At 40.2% G+C, this 23021-nt stretch overlaps 1 long non-coding RNA gene across 5 annotated transcripts in view; it reads right to left on the bottom strand.

Moving 5' to 3' along the window:
- LOC141265593 (uncharacterized) overlaps positions 1–23021 on the bottom strand; it is a 622209-nt gene that overhangs the window by 312868 nt on the left and 286320 nt on the right. For all 5 annotated transcript variants that reach the window (XR_012320126.1, XR_012320127.1, XR_012320129.1 and 2 more), the window contains one exon: positions 16953–17050. This is a non-coding gene — a long non-coding RNA (uncharacterized lncRNA). The remainder of the gene's footprint in view (positions 1–16952; positions 17051–23021) is intronic.

The raw sequence follows: 23021 nt of genomic DNA, 5'->3' as shown, positions 1-23021 counted from the left end.
GCAATAAATGTACTTTACTCAAGGACTGTAGTACATTCCTGTCATGATTTACACCAATTTTGTGGCATAAATTAGGCTGAATAAGTCAGCCACGTTTGTCCACACTCCTCTGAGCTAAATTGTGCACACTTTCCAATAAAATGGCAAAGTTAACCTGAACTGTCATAAAAAAAGCCGACATTTTCGAAATTTTGCAACATTTCAAACAGTTTTACACCACCGTTTGATGAATCAGGGACATAGCGTTTATACATTTTAATTTCTAAAACATTTTAAAGACAAATATTTTTTTTTCACCAAGAAAAGTTATGAAATCATTATTTTGTTTTCAAGGAATAGAAAATGCATCTTGTCAAAACTATCAAAGAGATAGCTGATTCTCAGCTATCTAAATTTATTCATAATGTTATAAAAAAAAAAAAAGATCTGTTCTAAAAATCAAATAAAAAATTGTAATACAAATTGATGTGCACAGCACTAAAACTCATTTTTAATTTTTGTAGCACAGTACATTTCAAGTATGTCCTGCACTGCAGGGGGCACCTTGTATTTGCTTCAATCTCCTTTGGCACTACTCACATCCATATTGAAGCAGCCCTCTGAATTATTAACCTACATATGAATTGTGAACATCCTAAGCACGATAAACAAGGACAAGGAGATTTGGGAAAATATCTCAAAGAAAAATTTTTTAAAAGCACTGAGCTATCATGATAAATTTATGTATACAAAGAAAAAAACACAGTATTCGTGGAAGGGAAATCCTAATCTGTCATTAGTTGTAAGCAAATCAGTCTTGAATATTAAAAGAGCTACAGAAGTAAATTGGCTAATTTATAAATGGTTAAGCGACATCCTTTTACAGTATCACACTGCAGGCGAAGTTTAACATCTGCTGCAAAGCTATATAATTTGCTAATAGAAAAGGTTATGTCTAGATAGATAATAATGTCTTTAAAGCATTAAAATTAAATAAAGCTTCAGGCTGTTTGTTGAAATTCAGAATTAAAATTATTTTGAAATATTCCTGTTTTTATGTAAATCAGATATTTTCCACATATATTATGAAACGGACATTATATTGAACCAATGAGACAACTGACTTAAACCAAACCCCCAAAAAAATCAAAATGAGCATATACGCTGTAATCAGTAAATAAGTAGTGATAGTACATTTAAATAACAGAGGGTAATTAGTTAACACTATTTTGATAAAAAAAGAGTAAAAGTCATCCCACCACGACAAGGTGTACCCAATCGGGGGCAGTCCTATCCAGTCTCTAGTATTAAACCTCAACCTATGTCGGCCGACCTCAATATAGATAAGGGCAGAGCAGTACACGGCCCTGACTGTTCAGTCACCTGCCTGTGGGAATCTATATAGATGAAATGCCTAGCTCAGAAAAGGGGGAGCCATGCCCCTGTTTGCACAAAGTACAAGAAACTACAGCAAAACCAACTTATGCTCTGGCTCATTACTTTGGTTTTATCTGATGTGAACTAGTTAAAGAATACCTGACATGGTGACCTAATGGTCTCTGATCTGCAGGCAAGATGTTATAGAGCACGAGAAGCTGATCAGATTGATATACAGTGCCTACAAGTAGTATTCAACCCCCTGCAGATTTAGCTGGTTTGATAAGATGCAAATAAGTTAGAGCCTTCAAACTGCAAACGAGAGTAGGTTTTATGAACAGAAGCATAAATCTTACAAACCAAAACGTTATGTTGCTCAGTTGAATTTTATTAAATTTTAAACATAAAAGTGTGGGTCAATTATTATACTACCCCTATGTTTAATATTTTGTGGAATAACCCTTGTTTGCAATTACAGCTAATAATCGTCTTTTATAAGACCTGATCAGGCCGACACAGGTCTGTGGAGTTATCTTGGCCCACTCCTCCATGCAGGTCTTCTCCAAGTTATCTAGGTTCTTTGGGTGTCTCATGTGGACTTTATTCTTGAGCTCCTTCCACAAGTTTTCAATTGGGTTAAGGTCAGGAGACTGACTAGGCCACTCCAACACCTTGACTTTTTCCCTATTGAACCAGGCCTTGGTTTTCTTGGCTGTGTGCTTTGGGTCGTTGTCTTGTTGGAAGATGAAATTACGACCCATCTTAAGATCCTTGATGGAGGAGCGGAGGTTCTTGGCCAAAATCTCCAGGTAGGCCGTGCTATCCATCTTCCCATGGATGCGGACCAGATTGCCAGGCCCCTTGGCAGAGAAACAGCCCCACAGCATGATGCTGCCACCACCATGCTTGACTGTAGGGATGGTATTCTTGGGGTCGTATGCAGTGCCATCCAGTCTCCAAACGTCACGTGTGTGGTTGGCACCAAAGATCTCGATCTTGGTCTCATCAGACCATAGAACCTTGAACCAGTCTGTCTCAGAGTCCTCCAAGTGATCATGAGCAAACTGTAGACGAGCCTTGACATGACGCTTTGAAAGTAAAGGTACCTTAAGGGCTCGTCTGGAACAGAGACCATTGCGGTGGAGTACGTTACTTATGGTATTGACTGAAACCAATGTCCCCACTGCCATGAGATCTTCCCGGAGCTCCTTCCTTGTTGTCCTTGGGTTAGCCTTGACTCTTCGGACAAGCCTGGCCTCGGCACGGGAGGACACTTTCAAAGGCTGTACTGGCCGTGGAAGGCTAACAGTAGTTCCATAAGCCTTCCACTTACGGATGATGCTCCCAACAGTGGAGACAGGTAGGCCCAACTCCTTGGAAAGGGTTTTGTACCCCTTGCCAGCCTTGTGACCCTCCACGATCTTGTCTCTGATGGCCTTGGAATGCTCCTTTGTCTTTCCCATGTTGACCATGTCTGAGTGCTGTTCACAAGTTAGGGGAGGGTCTTAAATAGTCAGAAAAGGCTGGCAAAAGAGATCTTTAATCCACACATGTGAAGCTCATTATTCTTGGTGCCTGAACTACTTCTTAATACTTTAGGGGGACCAAACAGAATTCTTGAGGTTTGAGGGGTTGAATAATAAATGACACTCTGAATTAACTTTTTACGTTTTAAAAAAAAAAAAAAAAAGAACAAAATTTGCTGCAGTGCATTTCCCACTTCCAGGCTGATCTACAGTACAAATGTCACAATGACAAGTTAATTCCGCATGTGTCAACCAGCTAAATCTGCAGGGGGTTGAATACTATTTGTAGGCACTGTATATTGTTATAAGAAAAGTTTCAGTAAAACTTAAATTTTATTCATTTTATTCAATTTTATTTATTGAAGTTCTTGGTGTTTGGATGTATAGGAGTGAAGTGGGGGGTTCTAGTAGTTTTCCCAGTAGACTATGCAAGCAGAGGTAGCTGTCAATCAATAGTAGGACCGCCCACTGGACTTATTTGCATACAGACACCAGAGATTTCAATGAATACATTACAAGTTATACTGAATCTCTTCTAACAAACCTATACATAATTCTGTTCAACTTCTCCTTCTCTATACCATGCTGCCCACAGACTAGACTGCATGCAACGTTACAGATTTCCTTTCATTCGACCATACTGTGGAAATAGAAATATTTATCATTAAAATCATTCTAAAATTGAAAATGTAAAAAATGACTTCAACAATAGTATTATTATTACTTGTTGAATAATCAAGTGATGAATATGTGCACTCAGCCATTTCTTGGCTGTATTTGGATCAGTAACTGGATGACACTTGATATACAGTTTTCGCAGTGGTTGTCACTTAGTTTTCTTAGACTACTGAATGGCAAATCTGTCATTGTCGTACAGGACCCCGAGTAAGAAGGGTGACAACTCAGCTCACTTAGGGTTCTGAATGGGAGTGATACATTTTGTTAAAGACGACCTGTCAACTGTACGGAAATGGCTGTTTTAGTGAATAATTGTATTCCATGTGATATAACAATCATGGAAGTTGTAAGAAGAGATGCTTCATAATTGCTGTTTTATAGGGAAAATTATTTACTAAAATAGACAAGTAAGGAGAAATGAACGATTCTCTTTAAATGAAAGACTATTTTTAGGGAATATGAATTGATCCTTAGGATAGCCCATGCATGTGCAATCAGTTGAGGCCAACCCTTTTTCCATACAGAGCATGGCTTAATACTTAATGAGTCAGAGCAGCAGGACACCCCTTTAATGTAATAAAAGCACGTCAGTGGGTCTACAGTCTTGGCCAAAAGTATTGAGAATGAGACCAATAGTAATTTTTCCAAAGTTTACTGCTTCATTTTTTGCAATGGCAATTTGCTCACTCCTGAATGTCAAAGAGTGATCAGCTTAACAGCAATTACTGTACTTGCAAAGTCAATATTTGCCCAGAAAATGAACTTTAACCCCCAAAACACATTTCAACATCATTGCAGTCCTGCCTTAAAAGGAGCAGCTAACACCGTTTTAGTGATTGATCCATTAACACAGGTGTGGGTGTTGATGAGGACAGGGCTGGCGATCAATCAGTCATGATTAAGTAAGAATGACATCACTGGACACTTTAAAAGGAGGCTGGTTCTTGGTATCATTGTTTCTCTTCAGTTAACCATGGTTATCTCTAAAGAAACATGTGCAGCCATCATTGCACTGCACAAAAATGGCCTAACAGGGAAGAGTATCGCAGCTACAAAGATTGCACCTCAGTCAACAATCTATCGCATCATCAAGAACTTCAAGGAGAGAGCTTCCATTGTTGTCAAAAAGGCTCCAGGGCGCCCAAGAAAGACCAGCAAGCGCCAGGACCGTATCTTAAAACTGTTTCAGCTGCGGGATCGGACTACCAGCAGTTCCGAGCTTGCTCAGGAATGGCAGTAGGCTGGTGTGAGTGCTTCTGCACGCACTGTGAGGCGGAGACTCTTTGAGCAAGGGCTGGTTTCAAGGAGGGCAGCAAAGAAGCCACTTCTCTCCAGAAAAAACATCAAGGACCGACTGATATCCTGCAAAAGGTACAGGGAGTGGACTGCTGAGGACTGGGGCAAAGTCATTTTCTCTGATGAATCCCCTTTTCGATTGTTTGGGACATCTGGAAAACAGCTTATTCGGAGAAGAAGAGGTGAGCGCTACCACCAGTCTTGTCTCATGCCAACTGTAAAGCATCCTGAAACCATTCATGTGTGGGGTTGCTTCTCAGCCAAGGGAATCGGCTCACTCACAGTCTTGCCTAAAAACACAGCCATGAATAAAGAATGGTACCAGAATGTCCTCCAAGAGCAACTTCTCCCAACCGTCCAAGAGCAGTTTGGCGCCCAACAATGCCTTTTCCAGCATGATGGAGCACCTTGCCATAAAGCAAAGGTGATAACTAAATGGCTCATGGAACAAAACATAGAGATTTTGGGTCCATGGCCTGGAAACTCCCCAGATCTTAATCCCATTGAGAACTTGTGGTCAATCATCAAGAGACGGGTGGACAAACAAAAACCAACAAATTCTGGCAAAATGCAAGCATTGATTATGCAAGAATGGACTGCTATCAGTCAGGATTTGGTCCAAAAGTTGATTGAGAGCATGCCAGGGAGAATTACAGAGGTCTTGAAGAAGAAGGGGCAACATTGCAAATATTGACTTGCTGCATTAACTCATTCTAACTGTCAATATAACCTATTGGTACTCATAATATGATTGCAATTATATTTCTGTATGTGATATAAACATCAGACAAACACTAATAAAAACCAGAGGCCAGCAGATCATGTGAAGATATAATTTTGGTGTCATTCTCAAAACTTTTGGCCATGACTGTATATGAACCTGCCAGGAAACACCCCAAAATTGGGTTTGAGTTGCCATTAGAAAGTAAGCCTTGTTAAATAATCTTTCTATTTGAATGATAGATTACTCGAGATTAATTGAAGCTTTTACCCAGTATTCTGGCGTAAACAGCTTTGAAAACTTGCATAGTTTTAGTGCAACTCGAAGCTGTGCTAAACTTTGTGACTTTTGGCGTTCTACGCCATTTTCGTCCAGCTCCAACAAAGCGTGCGGATCTGGGGTTAAATGGGGGCATGAGGCATTTGCTAGGCCACAAATCTTACTTCAGCAGAGACTGTAGTAGGATTTGCGGCGAGGCGCACACAGATGTGTACGCCACTTGTCCAATGTTCCCGATTCATGAAGAGGCGAATGCTTCTTCATGAATCGGAAGCATCTGACTCCAGCATATCTCCTCAACAAGAGTGGTGTGAACAACGCCGGTCTTGATGAATGAGGTCCCATCTATCTGCTTCCCCAGCGAGGTTTGTACTAGACTACTCTGAGACAACCAGCTAAGCAGGATTCTCTATAAGTGGAGGGCAACTACACCAATAGCTTGCTTTTGTTATGATATCAAACTTGGTGACTGACTTGTTGTAAGACTATTACAGGACGCTAAAATTGGTCTGTATCATTTACATTTTTGATCTGAAGAAATTTTGAGTAATGCAGAGGTAAGCCGGCCATACACATTAGATGGCTGTCAGTCAAACGAGACGTTGGCCAATCATTCAGCTGGAAGCTATTTCGGATGGCTCTTCTATAATCAGGAGCACTTGTTCAGTCAAGTGTTCCAGTTTTCTTTATGTGGGAGCCATCACCAGGCATGTCTGGTGGCAGCTTATCTCCAGGAGAACAAAGTGACAGCAGTACAAAATCTGATATGTTTGATTGTCATTTCCCCTGACAATCAGTTGGCCAGGGCCGCAAACCCAGGTTGTCAGCCGAACTCGTCGATATTGGCTGGTTCGTCCGACATTAGTCTAATGTATATGGGGGCCTTAAGTATTTGTTATTACCAATTAATGAAAAGATCTTATACTTTGTGCTCACTACAGGACCATCTAATACACGGACCTAACATAAATGTCATTTAAACTTGCATTTAAAGAGGTTGTCTCATGTCAATAAATGGTCAAAATTGGACAATGCTTATAAAAACAAGAAACTTTGCAATTTCTTCTTGAAATAGATTTTTAATTTTATAGATGACAGCTTGTCGGCTAGGTTACCAGCTACCTCTGCAGCAGCCGGTTTCCTAGACAAGGAGCGCGTGCTTGCAAGCTGATCGCTATACAGCTGCAAGAATTGTTCTGACGGATCGCTGAGCCTTTGTGCTTCTTTAATGCTGCAGAGACAAAGCTGGTTCTGTTTTCATCATTGGACACAGCACAGTTTGGGCCAGCAGTTTAGCCATGCCGCCCACATGAACTGTCAATCTTCAGTAGCGCACCGTTCCACCCCTTCCCTGATAGCAGGAAACCAGGAGGCTGAGGAGCAGTGTCTCCTGAAGAACAAACATGTGACAACCTCTTTAAACATTACATTTTATATAAAATGATTTCAAAATGTTTTAATCATGAAGGAATCAACCATAAAACTTTAATACATCCAGACAGTAAATCCTGATGACTTTGACAGTGAACATTGAACGGTGTAAGAATCTTTTGGATTATGACACGTGAGGTCAGTAAACATATTGTTCACATTGATGCACTGTCTACCGGACCACATGACAAAGTACCTCTTACCTGTACCTCAGAGGAACGAATTATATGGCTCCAAGGGAATACTAGATAAATCATATTACATATCTGTGATCTCAGCACTCTAAGGATCAAACTATTCTCAGTAATTCTTCAATGACCTTCACAACTTGGAATTTTAATCTCACACATGCCATTTGCTTTAATACATGCAGTCCGGAGTTTAAAATTATGTCTTATCTGCTGACCCCATGAGTAAGTTAATATAGACATATTCATTCTACATATACATCGGGTAAGGGGTAGTCGTGAAGCTCAGGCTTGGGTATTCCTATTGTTTTACGATATTAAAAATTGAACTTCATAAAGCAATAGTGTCTTTTCAGTTAAATCATAATATGGAAGATTTTTTCATCTGAGTAGAGACTGTCCCGATAGTTATCACTAGTTTGGAAAGGATAGACCTTTCATATTTAGTGACAACCCCTTTATAACTTTCATAAAAGATTCAGAACTAAAAACGAGAGAGGAGATAGGGTCCCCTTTGTTGCTTGCAGCTCAATGTCCAGTGTCGAATGAAATTACATAGTGCAGATGAAAAAGGCATAAAAATGTATTATTCCAACCTATATCAGTTATGGAACCCAGCTAATTAGATTGATTTTATAAGATCTAAAATTGAAAAGAGATTGTCCAAAATTTAAAGGGAATGTGTCCCGTAATCTGAGAGCAGCATAATGCAGAGTCAGAGACCCTGATTCCAGTGATATGTCACTTATTGGGCTGCTTGCTGTATTTTTTTTTAATAAAATCACTGTTATATCTGCAAGACATTATCACTAAAGGACTAGTAAACCTGCTGCCAGGTAGTCCTCCTTATTCATGAGCTCTGTATACACCCCCCACACACACACACTGATTGGCAGCTTTCTGCCTATGCACAGTGTACACAGAAAGTTGCCAATCAGTGCTGGGGGTGGGGTTATACAGAGATCAGTATTCAGAGAACTGGGAGATCACCAGCAGATAAATCAGTGATTGATCACATACAGCCCAGTATGTGATATGTTAAAGGAATCCGGGTCTCTGCTCCTATATCATGCTGCTCTTAGATGGGCTAGTAAAAGCCAGTTGACAGATTCTCTTTAAGGAGTTTTCTGACATTTTCTTAAAATCATCTTTTTGGTGGTTAATAGGCATCATTTTCACCAGATTTTAATTTGAGTTTGACTATGTTCTGTATCATGAATTTGACTTTTTGCTTTTCCAAGAAGAAAAATGGTTTTCATTATTTAGACTGTAATTAACGTCACACTATACCAAAGGTCTATTTGCATTGTAAGTACCAACCATAGAGCATAACCACAGTGCCCTTTATCACCAAGCTTTTCACAGACCTTGCTGGTTTTGCAGAGCCAGGATGTATAAATAACTCATGTTTAATGTTTCTTAAGGTTGGGGGGTGAAGAACTGTGTTTCTCCAATGTTTGTCTGGTTGTTATTTTTTTTGTTTTTTTTACCTTTGTGAAAATCTTTATAAAAATTAATAAAAAACATTTGATTAAAAAAAAGCTTTTCACAGGCCTTGAAATCACATGTATATAAATCTGCAAAGCTGCATTCAGTAACAATTTACATTATATGTTCGATATACCCGTTAAGAAGAAGAAAGAAGTCATTAAAGAGCTTGTCCATCCCTTTACATTTTAAAAATTGGGCCTATAGTTGTATGGAAAAAAACAAGTACGGACCTTCCGCACCCCAGCCATTCCAAGGTACAGCTGTCTATGTAACCCTCCTGTTTCTTTGCTTCATCAGAGGCCACTTTTAAATATGTACCGTATTTTTCGTATTTATAAGACGCACTTTTTTTCCTCCAAAATTTTGGAGGAAAGTGGAGGGTGCGCCTTATAGTCCGATCTACATAAATACTGTGGCTGTGAGCGGTGGGGGATGTGGGGGAAGCGACAGTGGCTGAGTAGTGGAGCACAGGAGGCAGCAGCCGCCTGCTGCAGCCTACACTGGTGCCTGCTACTAAAGAAAATTAATATTCACTGCTCCTTACGCCCATGGGCGTGGGGAGCAGTGAATATTAATTTTCCTTAATAACCGGCGCGGCTCCTGGTATGTATGGCACCCTTTATCCCTGTATGTATGGCCCCCCTCATCCCTCATCCTGGTATGCATGGCCCTCTTCATCCCTGTATGTATGACCCCCTCATCCAGGTATGCTTGGCACCCCCTGATCCCCGTCACACTGTACAGAAAAAAAATAAACTTTCATACTCACCTTCTCTCTCCTCCAGCACTGTGTCTCCTCCAGCACACCACTATTCACCACTCCCATGAGTATGGTGAATATTCATGGCCTTTAATAGCGGGCACGCTGACCGCCGAGCGCAGCAGGAGCCGCGCTGCAGCTCAAGTGTGCGCACTATTAGGGAGAATGAATGGTTACAGCTCCCCATGCACGCAGTCCCGGCGTGGGGAGCAGTGACTACTCTGGCACAGAGCAGAACACAGCGCTGGAAGAGAGAGGAGGTGAGTATGATTGTTTATTTTTTTTCTGTGCAGCTTGACGGGGATGAGGGGGTGCCAAGCATACCAGGATGAGGGGGCCATACATACAGGGATGAGGGGGGCCATGCATACAAGGATGAGGGGGGCCAAACATACAGGGATGAGGCATGAGAGGGGCCCTACATACAGGGATGAGGCATGAGGGGGGCCATACATACAGGGATGAAGGGGGCCATACATACCAGGATGAGGGGTGCCATACATACAGGGATGAAGGATAAGGGTGGGCTAAACATACACGGATAAAGGGGGCCATACATACCAGGATGAAGGGGGCCATACATACAGGGATGAGGAGTGCCATACATACCAGGAAGAAGAATGAAGGTACCATACATACCAGGAAGAGGGATGAAGGTGCCATACATACCAGGATGGGTGTGAGGGGGCCATACATAACAGGATGAAGGGTGCCATACATACCAGGAAGAGGTATGAGGGGGACATGCACACCAGGATGGGGGATTGGGGTGCCATGCATAACAGGATGGTGGATTGGGGTGCCATGCATATCAGGATGGGGATGAGGGCCACATATAACAGGAAGGAGGGGGCCATATATACCAGGATGGGGGATATTAACAGAATTGGGGGACATTACCCCTATAACGGTGTCAGCAGCAGACCCCCTCCCCCTTAACAGGGCATCATGACCACATTTTTTGCTTACATTTTTTTCTATTTTCCTCCTCTAAAACCTAGGTGCGTCTTATGGTCCGGTGCGTCTTATAGTCCGAAAAATAAGGTATCTAGGAGGAGCCTAAAAAATGTCTATCAACAAATTGCTGTTTTTATCTTTTTTCAGGACTCATTAAAGAACCCTTTACTAAACATATTTTGCTTTATGTGACTGAGATTTTCTTCCAGTAAATTATCCTGCATCTCAGATTAACTTAATCTATGTAGAAAAGCAAAATCTCTGCTAATAAGTGTTTAAGAAGAATTTTGTCCTTGTCTAGGCCTCTTAAAATACAGAATTTAGCAGCTGATTGGTCAATAATATCACCTGACATTCTCTGCTGAATATGTGTCAACTCTAGCAACTCCAGGCATTAGGTTTTGTTCACATTACGTTTATGACCTCAATCAACCATATATACTAGAAAATATAAAATATATGTTGCACAGACGCCTCCAACAGTTGTATCCAACATTTGGTTTCATTGTTAAAAAAAATAAAATCAAAGACATCTTTTTGCTAAACTACGTGGGATGGAATAGTAAAGCCTAATAAAATATTTTGATCTGACATGGATTTTCTGGCTGAAAAATCAATAAATTGCAATATTGTTTTGAGCACTTTTTGGGGGGGTTTCTGAGCAAGACTTTTTTTTTTCTTCTATTGATTCAGTGGCCAAGTTTGGAGCATTTTTTTCAAGCAGAAACTCATTAAGAATTTATATATGTTGCTCCTTTTTAAATGCAGAAAAAAATAATTGGAAGAAATAGAACCATTTAGACTAAAGGTATGTTTTCCAATTCAAATGAACAGAAAGCTTAATCAAAAATTATTTGAATTGGTTTTTGGTGCTGATTTTAGAGCAGAAACTGCTCAAAAATCTATGTAAAACTCTCTTTGAACACAACTGTAGACTCATTCATATGCAAGTTATGCAGAAAATGTAATTGAACATTAGTATAGATTTTAAAGTCTGCAACATGTCAAGTCTTTCTGCATTTTACTGCATTTTTCATGATTTTTTCACGATAGACTTCAATATTGGGTAATCCTTTTGCACATGAAAAATGCATTTACAAGTGTTAAGGTGTTTTATAAGGCATTTTACATGTGTTTCCGTAGGTGTGCCGTTCTAGATAAAGAGATGGAAGCACTACAAAAAAAAACAAATTAAAAATTTTTGCAGGAAACAAACACAAAAAAGTGCAACAAAATAAATCAGCAAAAAATCTTTAAAAATTTGATCTTGAATTTACTTCCGAATTTTCATGCATTTTAGTTCAATTTCATGCGGGGACAGAAAGCAAGAAAATGCATTGTGTGCCTTGAAATGTAGTAAAATGTCACAAAAGACATTAAAAATGACATATATCTGAATGTTATAGATGTAGAAACTAATATTGATTAACTTGCCAAAACTCATGACTGATGCACTTTAACTATGTATGTAATGTCCCACTGTAGATTTTACAGGAGAATGTGGTACCTCTTAAATTTTATGGTACAAACTAAAGTCTAGACAATGGAAAAGACACCAAAAAGTAATTCTTCAACCACAGTAATATGGCTGCTAAGTTGTATATAGACCAACATCAATCTTTATAAAAGAGAGGTAGTTATAAATTATTAAAAATAAGGTTTTTTTTTGCCTTATTCTCAATTAAAGCTGTTACTACTTACAAGTATCAAAAGCTTCAAAGCCCCAAAATAAAATGTTGGCATGAATTATACATTACAGCTCTCTGACAAAAAGAAGACAAGTTGCTTCTATTATTAGCTAAAATACTTGGCAGAAGCAAAGCAGAGGAGGTTACAAGGGCATAAACAGTGCGAACCAAAACTCAATCCAAAAACTGAAAATTACAGTACAAGATGTGCATGGAGAAAACAATCCTCATCAGAGCCTCCTAGTCACAAAGAGACAATTAGCTTTTAATATCGCACACAATTGTCTTCATAATTAGGAAGCTTAATATGACAGTTATGCAAATAAATAAACACAATCTGTGAGTACAGTAAAAGCAAGCAGGAGCCGATGGATGAGATGGAAACTTTCTTACTTAACCCTTAACTGATTTGGTAGATGTGTTTATCTAATGAGACAATTTCCTATGTGAATGTTTAGAATTGGGATCGCTATGATATGGGAATATTGGAAATTAAAATTACCAATATGCTATTTTGGCAGCTGCTTTCACTTACAGCTCGGCAAATTGTATCTGCAGATTTTTTGTATCTTCGTCTGCCGCAGTAAGTCTAAGTTCACATAGTGTCCCTGCTCTACACTCTACACGCTGGGAAAGAAAAGGGCCCCTGTTTAAGATCAATATATGAGCCCTTTGCAGACCAATAGCTCATCATAATGCACAGTTCCTCTTGCTTTGGAGGTAAAAATGGGCCCCCTACCACTTGGGCCCCTGTGCAGCTGCACAGGTTGCACCAATGGTGTGTCTGCCCCCCTAAGTTTACGTGTATGCTGGCAAAATGCGTTTAGCATGCACAATAAAATGCGACCAGACCCCAATTGACTCGACAGGTGTCAAAAGATTGTCCTTGGCTGGAATGCATCTGTATACAGTTCATTCTACTGTACAAGGAAGCCGAGCAGACCTGAATTTCGTATATTAAAGCCACCAAAAAAAAATCCTCTGTAAATGTGATTAGTGATTGGCTGTTCACACATCATTAACTCCCTATTGCTAAGAGCATAATGACACTACAATGTGTAAGGTGGTAATGCAAGAAGAAAGGGGCATCTCCGCTATCTCAATCAACAGGACAATTACGCAGTTGACTGACGAGTGATGGACGAGGCCACGGCTGCTTACACTACTAGGCTGGTTACTGGGGAACTAACAGTGAGCGTATGGTATATACACCTCCGATTCCAACGCATGGAATATATATATCCCAATATGATCACTGACAAGTCAACAATAACAAAAGAAACTACTAGCTGCCACCACCAAATATTTATACAAGCCTATTGGACACCCACTACGGGTAGCATATGGCTTAATGGGTGGGGTTTACAGAGCAAGAACAGAGCTATTAAATTTTATATATTTAATACGGAAAGGTAGGCAGTGTTTATAAAAAATATACATATATGTTACAAAATTCGAAAAAATCAATATGATAAATATAATTACATAATATAAAAGGGATAACAAAAGAAAAAGTATTAAACCTTTGTCACGGAAACAGATAAGAGCTTAGGCTTAGCGGAGGGAGGTATTCCATAGGAAAACAGACAGAACTACAGCAAGCTGTACCTTTCAGAACTAAAAAATAACCGAAACCCATACTGTGATTTTTATTAGATCAAGGTTACATCCATATACCTCCCATTGGTGAGCTCATATGGGGGCTGGTCGTGGGATGTGCTATGTCTTTTAGAAGCTCATGAGATCCCCAACTTTCATGATATTTTCACCCCTGCAAGTCCCAGGCGGGAGATATCGTGGTCATGTTTCTTATCACGATTTTACCTTTCTATAGAGGTTAAACATGGCATAGATAGCAGCATCCATCTTTCCGATATTAAGTTGTAGATCTCTGGCTGGCCTTACTGTGATGTGAGTGAACGCACTATGTTCGTCCCTTCGCTATGATGCCGAAAATACAGTACAGACCAAAAGTTTGGACATACCTTCTCATTTAAAGATTTTTCTGCACTTTCATGACTATGAAAATTGTACATTCACACTGAAGGCATCAAAACTATGAATTAACACATGTGGAATTATATAGTTAACAAAAAACTGTGAAACAACTGAAAATATGTCTTATATTCTAGGTTCTTCAAAGTAGCCACCTTTTGCTTTGATGACTGCTTTGCACACTCTTGGCATTCTCTTGATGAGCTTCAAGAAGTAGTCACCGGAAATGGTTTTCACTTCACAGGTGTACCCTGTCAGGTTTAATAAGTGGGATTTCTTGCCTTATAAATGGGGTTGGGACCATCAGTTGTGTTGTGCAGAAGTCTGGTGGATACACAGCTGATAGTCCTACTGAATAGACTGTTAGCTGCTTTTTTCTTGCCATAATACAAATTCTAAGTAAAGAAAAATGAGTGGCCATCATTACTTTAAGAAATGAAGATCAGTCAGTCTGAAAAATTGAGCAAACTTTGAATGTGTCCCTAAGTGCAGTTACAAAAACCATCAAGCACTACAAAGAAACTGGCTCACATGAGGACTGCCCCAGGAAAGGAAGACCAAGAGTCACCTCTGCTTCTGAGGATAAGTTTATCCGAGTCACCAGCCTCAGAAATTGCAGGTTAACAGCAGCTCAGATTAGAGACCAGGTCAATGCCACACAGAGTTCTAGCAGCAGATACATCTCTTCAACAACTGTTAAGAGGAGACTTTGTGCAGCAGGCCTTCATGGTAAAATAGCTGCTAGGAAACCACTGCTAAGGACAGGCAACAAGCAGAAGAGACTTGTTTGGGCTAAAGAACATAACGAATGGACATTAGACCAGTGGAAATCTTTGCTTTGGTCTGATGAGTCCAAATTTGAGATCTTTGGTTCCAACCAGCGTGTCTTTGTGCGACGCAGAAAAGGTGAACAGATGGACTCTACATGCCTGGTTCCCACTGTGAAGCATGGAGGAGGAGGTGTGATGGTGTGGGGGTGCTTTGCTGGTGACACTGTTGGGGATTTATTCAAAATTGAAGGCATACTGAACCAGCATGGCTACCACAGCATCTCGCAGCGGGATGCTATTCCATCCGGTTTGCGTTTAGTTGGTCCATCATTTATTTTTCAACAGGACAATGACTCCAAACACACCTCCAGGCTGTGTAAGGACTATTTGTCCAAGGAGAGTGATGGGGTGCTACGCCAGATGACCTGGCCTCCACAGTCACCAGACCTGAACCCAATCGAGATGGTTTGGGGTGAGCTGGACCGCAGAGTGAAGGCAAAAGGGCCAACTAGTGCTAAGCATCTCTGGGAACTCCTTCAAGATTGTTGGAAGACCATTTCCGGTGACTACCACTTGAAGCTCATCATGAGAATGCCAAGAGTGTGCAAAGCAGTCATCAAAGCAAAAGGTGGCTACTTTGAATAACCTAGAATATAAGACATATTTTCAGTTGTTTCACACTTTTTTGTTAAGTATATAATTCCACATGTGTTAATTCATAGTTTTGATGCCTTCAGTGTGAATGTACAATTTTCAAAGTCATGAAAATACAGAAAAATCTTTAAATGAGAAGGTGTGTCCAAACTTTTGGTCTGTACTGTATATCTCCCATAAATGTCGGATCGATGCAAAGCCCAATATTTATCACTGACCACTGGCTCCAGTGCATCGGAGATAACTCCTTTAAACAGAGGAAGTTAATTCTTTTGTACAGAGGAAGCCCCTGTACTTCTCCGACTCTGAGTGCATGAATCCTTGGTTTGTTGGCTGGTTCTCATCAAATCCTCTGTGGTAATTATCTGTTCGAGACAGGAGGTCCTACTTCAATTGAGGTTGAAGTATCAGCTCTTTTTCACTTCCCCAGTTATAATAAATCCCATATGTTCAATGTGAGGGTGATATGTCCCCTCTCCGAAGATGTCTTTATGGATTTTACAATTTTTCTCTATGACAAGGGGCAATATACCTATCTCTGTATAGTGGGACACTAAGGCTGGCCTTGGACTTTGTGCAGCAACGGACACAGATAGAAGAGAGCCCCATGCAAGAATAGTATATGGATCCCTCTTTGTGTCAGTGACAAAAGCTGCTTGCTGTTTTGGAGGTGGAAGTGGGCCCCCTTACCCTTTGACCCCCTTTATTGCACCAATAATATGTCTGCCCCTGACTTTGTTACTGTCACTGTTAGGCCCGTTTCCTATTGGCATTCATGGAAAAAATCCAAATATTGATTAAACCCCAAAACGCCCCTATTGCCATTAGAATCCATCTTTTTATAACCGAAGCAGTGTGAACTTAGCCTGAAGGGATGACACTATAGTTGGCTTACTACAGGGGAACTCTTGCTTAGCAATGTTTCTAGTGGAACTAAATATTGTGATAGATATTGCTATCGTGACTTATATCCTGACATAATTATCAGAACATTGCTGCTATGGCCAAGCCCTCACAAGTTCAATATTTGTCTTGTTTAACGTTTTTCAAAAGAGACCTTGAAGTTACTGTTGAGAATAACTGGAATTGCTTACAAAATATTAAGGGGAAACTGAATCTAGAACAAATAAAAAATTTGGATCCATTCTTCTCAAAATATTACCTGAGTTTCTCCAATGCAAACATCTTCCAGCATCTTCTCGCCTGCCAGGGAATGCCATGATTCCACCATCATCAGAACCATCCAAACATGAACCGAACCTGAATAATAAAATATTCTGTCAATATAGTGTTACCAGACAGAGCACTAATTTATACAAATGATAAGGTGACTTATGTACTAATTCCAGATGATAAATTATATTGCAGCATTATTCTCTAGGTCAGTATGATTAAGACGATACCAAACTTTTATTGCTTTTTTATTTAAGTAATGAAATAAAAAATCGGAAGTTTTTTTTTAAAAATATAGTTTTTGTCGTCATTTCGAGATCTGTAAAATTTATATTCTTCCATCAATTGTTATATTGGAGAACTTGCTTTTTCTGTGGGAAGCTGACGGTTTTACTGATATCAATTTGGAGTATATATGACATTTTGATCACTTTTTAGTGAATTTTTGTATGGAGGTGTGGTGACCAATAAAATGTAATTCTGACATTTTGCTTTTTCTGAAATACAATGCCTACTATGTACTTAATTTTATATTTAGACTGGACTTTTGCAATGAGGAGATACCAAGTTTGTTATTTTTTATGTTTTTTAATGAAGGAAAAGGAGGGTGATTCAAATTTTAATATATATACATATATATAAATATATATATATAAATATATATATATATATATATATATACATAAACATATGTACGTATGCACATTATACATATAGGTCATATACGTATACATAATTTTTTTTATATTAGTTTTTATTCCCCTTAGGGAACTTTCGTCTGCAATTGTTTGATTACTTATACTATATACTGACTTAAGTATATGGTGATAATCACGATTTCTATGAAGATGACCTTGTGGCTTAGCTTCACAGGAGGACCAAGATGGCAGCAGAGGGGTCCTTTAGCATGTCCTCAGCTGCCATGGTAACTCATTGTTGCCTGATAATTGCGTCACAGGGGGCAAAGGCAGTCGATGCCAGTGAGCACCGGAAATCACACCACTTAAATACCAATGTCACACTGGCATTTAAATAGTTATGGGCATTGATCAGACCTCAGCTCTAGCCGCTGTCGTTAGTTCTTAGAAGCCGTCTTTGTAATGTAGCCAGCATCTAACATGTGTTGAGAGGATAAGTATAGTAAAAAGTGGGAGGCATCTCTGTTCTTACATCAACTAGGAAAACAAAGGATCGGGAAGTTAAATTGGAACGTATTAATAGAATATGACCTAATATTTAAATCTGCTTGTTATATTAAAGGGATATTCCTATCTCTAAGATCATATGCCAATATGTAATAGGTGTAGTAATAATAATATTAGTAAAATACCTCAAATTAGAAATTATAGTTCTTCTGATAAGCTACGTGTCTTACTTCATGTGCAGGGCACATTGATATTTGTCCAGATTAGAGATTAAGAATCTATAAAAACAAATAGGGTCTGAGTAAAGTTAGCCATACACATTAGATGTCTGTCAGCTGAACGAAGCTTCAGGCGATCATTCGGCCAAGAGCCATCTCAACCGGTTCTCCCATATACAGGAGTGCTCGTTCAGCCAAAAAATGAGAAATCCGTCGACATTTATGTCTTATCTCCAGGACAACAAAGCAATTGACAGTCTGAAACGGGACATGCCTGATGATGACCCCCATACACGTTAAGCTGTTGGTCAATATTGGCAGGTTCAGACGACATTAATCTAATGTGTGTGGGGGCCTTTAGAGAATTGCTATTAATATCCATGTGCTGAACAGGAAGTATGAGACTACTATTAGTATTAAAGTTGAAAGATTTCTGATGTATTTTTAATATAGTGATATGAAAAATAAAAAAAAATCATGTTTTCTTGCTGATCTGGACTAGAGCACCAAGGACAGTCCCGCCCCGGAGCACGAGCATATCATTAACTCAAAACTGCAAACACTGATTACACAAGAACCACAAGACGGATTTCTTCACCTCAGGTATCATATTAATCAGTGCAGCAGCCCCAACATGACACTGCCTGTAGTTTACTTAGCAAAATCCTGCTGATAGGTTTGCTTTAAACTGCATGGGTGCCAGTAAGTCGGACTGTACATGGCTTGCCTTCATTAGAAAACCTCTAAAATCCAGTCCTTCTTTCTCCTAATCGAAATCAGGCAAGTTACTTAGACATTATATTGTGAGAGAAGATTCCAAGGTCAACAATTTCATATTTGTGCTCACCTTACTATTATGCATTATATATATATAAATATAAATAAATATATATATATATATATATATATACCATATTTTTTGGATTACAAGACACACTTTTTCCCCCAAATTGGGGATACATTTTATAATCCGAACTGTATAATCCGAATACGCTTACTGGCGTTGGTGGAGCGGGATCCCAGGATCGCTGCTGCCGGGAAATCGCTGCTGCTGGGAGATCGCTGCTGCCAGAAGCTTCCGCCTTCCAGCAGAGGCAGGAGTCAGGAGATGTCTGCAGGCCCCATGTTGCGGGCCCCATGCAGCGGGCCCCATGCAGTGGACCCCATGCAGCGGGCCCTTTGTTACTGGCCTTATGCTGCGGGCCCCATGCTGTGGGCCTCTTGCTTGTAGTAGGTGTTCGGTGCTGCGGGGGCTCCGCCGACATTTTGTAAAAGCTGGAGCACCAAAGTTTCCATACTTTCCTATGCGGCGGGCTCCAGGAAAATGGCCACCAGAGGCGGCGCATGTGCAGTTGAGATCTTGGGAGCCGAGATCACGGTGCCGGGTCTCAATCTGAGCATGCCCCGCAGAATGGGGCCCCGCAGCCATCTTCCAACTCCTGCCTCTGCCGGAAGGCAGGAGCTTCTAGCAGCAGCGATCTCCTGGCAGCAGCGATCTCCCAGCAGCAGCGATCTCCCGATTCCTGGCTCCGAACACCCTGTCCTGCCTCAACCCTGCCACCTGGGACCCCGCTCCATCAACACCTCGGCCTTGCAAGGCAAGCTGATTATAACATACACCGGTTTATTAAAAAAAAAACATTTTTTTTCCTATTCTCCTCCCCAAAATTTGGGGTGCGTCTTATAAACCGGTGCATCTTATAATCCACAGAATACGGTGTATAAATATATATACAGTACAGACCAAAATTTGGACACACCTCATTTAAAGATTTTTCTGTATTTTCATGACTTTGAAAATTGTACATTCACACTGAAGGCATCAAAACTATGAATTAACACATGTGGAATTATATACTTAACAAAAAAGTGTGAACCAACTGAAAATATGTCTTATATTCTAGGTTCTTTAAAGTAGCCACCTTCTGCTTTGATGACTGCTTTGCACACTCTTGGCATTCTCTTGATGAGCTTCAAGAGGTAGTCACCGGAAATGGTTTTCACTTCACAGGTGTGCCCTGTCAGGTTTAATAAGTGGGATTTCCTGCATTATAAATGGGGTTGGGACCATCAGTTGTGTTGTGCAGTAGTCAGGTGGATACACAGCTGATAGTCCTACTGAATAGACTGTTAGAATTTGTATTATGGCAAGAAAAAAGCAGCTAAGTATAGAAAAACGAGTGGCCATCATTACTTTAAGAAATGAAGGTCAGTCAGTCTGAAAATTTGGGCAAACTTTCAAAGTGTCCCCAAGTGCAGTTGCAAAAACCATCAAGTGCTACAAAGAAACTGGCTCACATGAGGACTGCCCCAGGAAAGGAAGACCAAGAGTCACCTCTGCTTCTGAGGATAAGTTTATCCGAGTCACCAGCCTCAGAAATCGCAGGTTAACAGCAGCTCAGTTTAGATACCAGGTCAATGCCACACAGAGTTCTAGCAGCAGACACATCTCTTCAACAACTGTTAAGAGGACACTTTGTGTAGCATGCCTTCATTGTAAAATAGCTGCTAGGAAACCACTGCTAAGGACAGGCAACAAGCAGAAGAGACTTGTTTGGGCTAAAGAACATAAGGAATGGACATTAGACCAGTGGAAATCTGTGCTTTGGTCTGATGAGTCCAAATTTGAGTTCTTTGGTTCCAAACACTGTGTGTTTGTGCGACTCAGAAAAGGTGAACGGATGGACTCTACATGCCTGGTTCCCACCGTGAAGCATGGAGGAAGAAGTGTGATGGCATGGGGGTGCTTTGCTGGTGACACTGTTGGGGATTTATTCAAAATTGAAGGCATACTGAACCAGCAAGGCTACCACAGCATCTTGTAGCGGCATGCTATTCCATCCGGTTTGCGTTTAGTTGGACCATCATTTATTTTTCAACAGGACAATGACCCCAAACACACCTCCAGGCTGTGTAAGGGCTATTTGACCAAGAAGGAGAGTGATGGGGTGCTACGCCAGATGACCTGGCCTCCACAGTCACCAAACCTGAACCCAATCGTGATGGTTTGGGGTGAGCTGGACCGCAGAGTGAAGGCAAAAGGGCCAACAAGTGCTTAGCATCTCTGGGAACTCCTTCAAGATTGTTGGAAGACCATTTCCGGTGACTACCTCTTGAAGCTCATCAAGAGAATGCCAAGAGTGTGCAAAGCAGTCATCAAAGCAAAAGGTGGCTACTTTGAAGAACCTAGAATATAAGACATATTTTCAGTTGTTTCACACTTTTTTGTTAAGTATATAATTCCACATGTGTTAATTCGTAGTTTTGATGCCTTCAGTGTGAATGTACAATTTTCATAGTCATGAAAATACAGAAAAAATCTTTAAAAGAGAAGGTGTGTCCAAACTTTTGGTCTGTACTGTATATATATATATATATATATATATATATATATATATATATATATATATACTACCATTCAAAAGTTTGGGGTCACCCAGACAATTTTGTGTTTTCCATGAAAACTCATACTTTTATTTATCAAATGAGTTGCAAAATGAATAGAAAATATAGTGCAGACAGTGACAAGGTTAGAAATAATGATTTTGATTTGAAAGAATAATTTTCTCCTTCAAACTTTGCTTTCGTCAAAGAATACTCCCTTTGCAGCAATTACAGCATTGCAGACCTTTGGCATTCTAGCTGTTAATTTGCTGAGGTAATCTTGAGAAATTTCACCCCATGCCTCCTAAAGCCCCTCCCACAAGTTGGATTGGCTTGATGGGCACTTTTTGCATATCATACGGTCAAGCTGCTCCCACAACAGCTCAATGGGTTTGAGATCAGGTGACTGCGCTGGCCACTCCATTACAGATAGAATACCAGCTGCCTGCTTCTTTCCTAAATAGTTCATGCATAAATTGGAGGTGTGCTTTGGGTCATTGTCCTCTTATAGGATGAAATTGGCTCCAATCAAGCGCTGTCCACAGGGTATAGCATGGCGTTGCAAAATGGAGTGATAGCCTTCCTTATTCAAAATCCCATTTACCTTGTAGAAATCTTCCACTTTACCAGCACCAAAGCAACCCATTTCCAACAACTACCACTCCAGTGTTTTAATGGTACATTGTGTTTGCTAACTGTGTAAGAAGGCTAATGGATGTTTAGAAAACCCTAGAAGACCCTTGCACAAGTATTTTAGCCCAGCTGAAAATGGTTTGGCTGATTTGAGAAGCTATAAAATTGACCTTCCTTTGAGCTACTTGAGAATCTGGAGCATTACATTTGTTTGTTCTATGAAACTCTCAAAATGGCCAGAAAAAGCGAACTTTCACGTGAAACTCGACAGAGTATACTTGTTCTTAGAAATGAAGGCTATTCCATGTGAGAAGTTGCCAAGAAACTTAAGATTTCCTACAACGGTGTGTACTACTCCCTTCAGAGGAGAGCACAAACAGGCTCTAACCAGAGTAGAAAGAGAAGTGGGAGACCCCGCTGCACCACTGAGCAACAAGACAAGTACATTAGAGTCTCTAGTTTGAGAAATCGACGCCTCGCAGCTCCTCAACTGGCAGCTTCATTAAATAGTATACGCAAAACGCCAGTGTCAACGTCTACAGTGAAGAGGCGACTCCGGGAAGCTGGCCTTCAGGGCAAAGTGGCAAAGAAAAAGCCATATCTGAGACTGGCTAATGAAAGGAAAAGATTAATATGGGCCAAAGAACACAGATATTGGACAGAGGAAGATTGGAAAAA

Source organism: Phyllobates terribilis, unplaced genomic scaffold (assembly GCF_046119375.1).
Source record: "Phyllobates terribilis strain yellow unplaced genomic scaffold, ASM4611937v1 Scaffold_4__5_contigs__length_816908805, whole genome shotgun sequence".
Classification (NCBI taxonomy): Eukaryota; Metazoa; Chordata; class Amphibia; order Anura; family Dendrobatidae; genus Phyllobates; species Phyllobates terribilis.
The sequence above is the reverse complement of the archived record's forward strand: the minus strand, read 5'-3'. Positions and strand labels throughout refer to the sequence as shown.